At 29.6% G+C, this 5643-nt stretch overlaps 2 long non-coding RNA genes across 2 annotated transcripts; one reads left to right on the top strand and one right to left on the bottom strand.

Moving 5' to 3' along the window:
• Positions 1-920: 920 nt before the first annotated feature.
• Positions 921-1797, bottom strand: LOC139516214 (uncharacterized). Its single transcript, XR_011662926.1, has 2 exons — positions 1508-1797; positions 921-1140 (listed from the first exon to the last, which is right to left on the bottom strand). It is a non-coding gene; the product is annotated as an uncharacterized lncRNA (long non-coding RNA).
• Positions 1798-1808: 11 nt separating this feature from the next.
• Positions 1809-2692, top strand: LOC139516213 (uncharacterized). Its single transcript, XR_011662925.1, has 2 exons — positions 1809-2105; positions 2473-2692. It is a non-coding gene; the product is annotated as an uncharacterized lncRNA (long non-coding RNA).
• The last annotated feature ends 2951 nt before the right edge of the window (positions 2693-5643 follow it).

The raw sequence follows: 5643 nt of genomic DNA, 5'->3' as shown, positions 1-5643 counted from the left end.
TTCTTTTGGTAAAAGATAGCCATTTTAAAGAAGAAAACATGAAATTAGATGGAATAGAAATATCGCATTCCAGTATAATTCTTGCTACTCTTTTTTGAAGTTTTATGATTCTATCTGAATCTTTTTGTGATAAATTTCCCCAAACTGAACTACAATAGTCTATATATGGTAGAATATAGGCATTATAAAATAGTTGCCTTGTGTGTATTGGCAAATATACTTTAATTTTATATAAAAGTGATACTTTAGATGAGATAATTTTACATATACGATCAACATGATCTTCCCAGCTTAAATTTTCATCAATGTCTATTCCAAGTAATTTGAAAGAATGGACATTCTCAATACATGTTTCGTTGACGGTAATACATAATTCTGATAGTTGTTTAAGTTTTTGTTTTGAACCCAATTTCATACTTAGTTTTTTGTGCATTGATTTTCATACTGTTATTGTTACACCAAGATTGTATAGCATTTAAATCATTTTGCAATATGCTGTTTATTTTTTCAATGTTTTTATCATGAAAATTCAATGTTGAATCATCAGCATATAAATCCATAAAATAACAGCGGACCTAAAATAGAACCTTGAGGCACTCCATACTTTACAAACGATTTATCAGATTTTTATCTAAACCTGCGGATTTATTAATATTAAGATGTTTTAGTTGAGAACACACCTCTCCAATGGAAATGAGTTTTAAATGAAAATTTTCAGTTTTCTTTAATTTTTCACTAGTGTATGTTGTATGTATGAAGAAGGTTTATATGTTTGGTGTATATTTGTTTATCTGTATGACTGAATGAATAAATAAAATATATTAAAAAAAATATCATCTTTTGGTTTCTTATACTAGAGTATATTGGTATGATTGCCCATAATACAATTATCCATCAACAAATGCACAAAAATGAGAACATTTAAATTGTCAACAAATAGTATTCAACACAATTCAACACAATGAACAAAGCAAAAAGAACATTCAGTATGATAAAAATGAAACTGGCCAGCTTTTATCATGTAATTAGCCAATCGGGTGCACATTCCTGTCAGATTTTACGGGCAATTTGTTATGTATTGGAAAATTCTGCAGTAGTCTCTGTCTTGGAAAGATGTTCAGCAAATGGAATGACTCTAAACTATAAGAAAGAAAAAAAATCAGAATTATTAAACAATGTGTCTGATGATCATGACAAATATAACTCGAACTTGATGAATTGCCTTCCTTAGAGTTAACCTTTACACTGAGTCCTGTTTTTAATTTCACCAAGACTGAGATTAGAAGATTTTTATAGTTTAGAATAATATATATTTTTTACAGATATAAATTAATAAAAAGATCTGTAACATGTGCTTGTATTTATATATCGTCATTGACAGCGACAGTCAACATTCCTACAGTTAAAAATTCATATAAAATATGATGCCTTTATATCACATTACAATAAAAATGATTCTTCAGAAAATGTTTACAACTGATAATGAAGAAATAAACAATATACTAACATAATATGGCCGCAACAAGTTGTAAACACGAGCGATGATGATCAAGCAAAGATAACTCTTACAAGAATAAATAAAATCTTCTGGACAGAAAAAAAGTACTACACAATCATATTTATGTTATTATTATGAACAAATACTTATTTTTTGTATTATATTTTATGTAATAAACTCAATAAAAAAAAATAAAAGTGTGGACGATACGTCTCACAATGTGTGGCCGATATGTCCCATGGACGATATGACGGTATGGCCGACACATCCTAGGGCCGTCATGGAAGTATGGCCGTCGCGTCTCGCGCTTTCGAGACGCGACGGCCATACTTCCATGACGGCCCTAGGATGTGTCGGCCATACCGTCATATCGTCCATGGGACATATCGGCCACACATTGTGAGACGTATCGTCCACACTTTTATTTTTTTTTATTGAGTTTATTACATAAAATATAATACAAAAAATAAGTATTTGTTCATAATAATAACATAAATATGATTGTGTAGTACTTTTTTTCTGTCCAGAAGATTTTATTTATTCTTGTAAGAGTTATCTTTGCTTGATCATCATCGCTCGTGTTTACAACTTGTTGCGGCCATATTATGTTAGTATATTGTTTATTTCTTCATTATCAGTTGTAAACATTTTCTGAAGAATCATTTTTATTGTAATGTGATATAAAGGCATCATATTTTATATGAATTTTTAACTGTAGGAATGTTGACTGTCGCTGTCAATGACGATATATAAATACAAGCACATGTTACAGATCTTTTTATTAATTTATATCTGTAAAAAATATATATTATTCTAAACTATAAAAATCTTCTAATCTCAGTCTTGGTGAAATTAAAAACAGGACTCAGTGTAAAGGTTAACTCTAAGGAAGGCAATTCATCAAGTTCGAGTTATATTTGTCATGATCATCAGACACATTGTTTAATAATTCTGATTTTTTTTCTTTCTTATAGTTTAGAGTCATTCCATTTGCTGAACATCTTTCCAAGACAGAGACTACTGCAGAATTTTCCAATACATAACAAATTGCCCGTAAAATCTGACAGGAATGTGCACCCGATTGGCTAATTACATGATAAAAGCTGGCCAGTTTCATTTTTATCATACTGAATGTTCTTTTTGCTTTGTTCATTGTGTTGAATTGTGTTGAATACTATTTGTTGACAATTTAAATGTTCTCATTTTTGTGCATTTGTTGATGGATAATTGTATTATGGGCAATCATACCAATATACTCTAGTATAAGAAACCAAAAGATGATATTTTTTTTAATATATTTTATTTATTCATTCAGTCATACAGATAAACAAATATACACCAAACATATAAACCTTCTTCATACATACAACATACACTAGTGAAAAATTAAAGAAAACTGAAAATTTTCATTTAAAACTCATTTCCATTGGAGAGGTGTGTTCTCAACTAAAACATCTTAATATTAATAAATCCGCAGGTTTAGATAAAAATCTGATAAATCGTTTGTAAAGTATGGAGTGCCTCAAGGTTCTATTTTAGGTCCGCTGTTATTTTATGGATTTATATGCTGATGATTCAACATTGAATTTTCATGATAAAAACATTGAAAAAATAAACAGCATATTGCAAAATGATTTAAATGCTATACAATCTTGGTGTAACAATAACAGTATGAAAATCAATGCACAAAAAACTAAGTATGAAATTGGGTTCAAAACAAAAACTTAAACAACTATCAGAATTATGTATTACCGTCAACGAAACATGTATTGAGAATGTCCATTCTTTCAAATTACTTGGAATAGACATTGATGAAAATTTAAGCTGGGAAGATCATGTTGATCGTATATGTAAAATTATCTCATCTAAAGTATCACTTTTATATAAAATTAAAGTATATTTGCCAATACACACAAGGCAACTATTTTATAATGCCTATATTCTACCATATATAGACTATTGTAGTTCAGTTTGGGGAAATTTATCACAAAAAGATTCAGATAGAATCATAAAACTTCAAAAAAGAGTAGCAAGAATTATACTGGAATGCGATATTTCTATTCCATCTAATTTCATGTTTTCTTCTTTAAAATGGCTATCTTTTACCAAAAGAATAAAATACCAACAATCAATTCTAATGTATAAAATTGTAAATGGGCTAACACCTGATTACTTAGCAATACTAAATATTGATGATGTGCAACGCCACAACTTACGATCTGTCTCTAATTGGCAATCACATAAACTAATTAAAGGATTAACACCTCCGTAATTTGTTTACTTTGCATTAAACAGACACACGCGCCCAATGATTGGATTAATATGATTTATGATCGGTCTTTTATAGGTAATCATACATTGTATATAAGTAACGGTTTGAGAACTTTGGCAAAACAGCACTTATTCGGACTAATAGTCAACCACAAAAAATGAAACGTTTATGTTGAATACAATTTTTCTTCTAATACAAAATAATAAAGAAACGATAAGAAATTAAACAATTCTGTCGAACGCACAACATTTAAAGAAATAATACAATAACGTATATGTACCTCAACCTCCATATCTTGTGGTATGTGGTCACATAGCACACAAGGGTATGACATGATGAACAGCAATTTCCCAAATGAGTGCCACCGACATTTCTGGTTACTTTTATAAAGCAAGGTCGGTATATCAAAAAGACTGCTCAAACAGCTTGTATTTTTACAAGAATTTCACAACCAAATGTATGTTTTCACTCCGCTTGAACTCAGCTTGGGAGTTGTGTTTTTATAGTGATTTTGAATTGTATTTTCTTTACAATTTCTTGACAAAGACATAGTTAATACTTGTGTTCATCAAAGAAGTAATAATAAGCAATCAACAATCTTCTTAAATTTCCAACTTAATCATTACTTGATTACAGCTGATTACCTTGTTTTATATTTCAAAACTTAACTCGTTGTTTTAATTATGACAAATATTAATCTCCCATTCGGATATAGTCATTAATATTTGTTCAATTCGTTCTATTTGTTATACGCAAGATATCAAACAATCATTTAGAAAACAATATGATATTTTAATATTTTATTAGATTAAACACATTCATTTACGCAAATATATAATGAGTAAACAAATGATATAACAAAAATTAAGATGAAAAATAATGTAAAAACAGTATAGTTTATTTAAAAGTTATAATAACCATCTATAAGTATCAAAAATAATTCATCTATAACATTTAAAAAAAAAAAAAAAACCATGGACGATACGTCTTTACAAAGTATGGCCGTTTTTGTACTATGGCCGTTTCATCTTTTCGGGGTATGGCCGTTTCATCCTATGGCCGTCATGGTAGTATGGCCGTTACGTCTTGCATCGATCACTCCCGATATAACTTATTGGCGTGAATGACATTATATTACAATCACATTTCCCCTCTAGAAATCTTTCCCTAAATATATTCTCCGGTTTAGTGGTTTTAAGTTTAAGAAATGTTTTCGATATTTTTTCGTTCAAAGTTGCATAAAAGGTAGTGTTAAAATGTTCTATATTACAAACACAGTAAGGTCAGTTAATCAACAATAAATTCAAATTAGACAAAAAGTTGGGTTGAAGTTCCTACTGATATAAGGCTTCAAAAGGGGGATCAAATCATTTTCAAGGATTAACTAGAATAAATTATTAAAGTATCACAGGAAGCATTCGGTATATAACATGTCACAGAGCTTGTATACTGATATGAAAGTATACACTTTTTTATAATTTTTACTTCGGATCATCTCTTGTATCTACTTTGAAAAAAAGTCAAACTTCAGAAATGCATTCATTCTTATGATATGTATAATAATGACAACAAATATAACCAATGAAAAATGTGTCTATTGAAAACGCATGTCTCAGCTTGTAAATAATCAGCATTCATCAATTTTCCATTTTCAGAAGGACATACCTTGAGAAGGTGAAATTGACGCCACCCAATTTCGTACCTGATCTGTGTTTAAAACGCTTCGTTGTTGCAGACTAGAAAATGGAGACACAATTTGGGAAGGAAGTATGGACAGATGTACAGACCGCCAAGGGTCAACCTGATTTAAACAATGATAAGCTTAGAATGTACATAAAATTATTAACGACAAAAGGGTATTGAAAGTTTGACA

This window comes from Mytilus edulis, chromosome 3, assembly GCF_963676685.1.
Source record: "Mytilus edulis chromosome 3, xbMytEdul2.2, whole genome shotgun sequence".
In the NCBI taxonomy this organism is placed as follows: Eukaryota; Metazoa; Mollusca; class Bivalvia; order Mytilida; family Mytilidae; genus Mytilus; species Mytilus edulis.
This window is presented reverse-complemented; position numbering and strand designations above follow the sequence as displayed.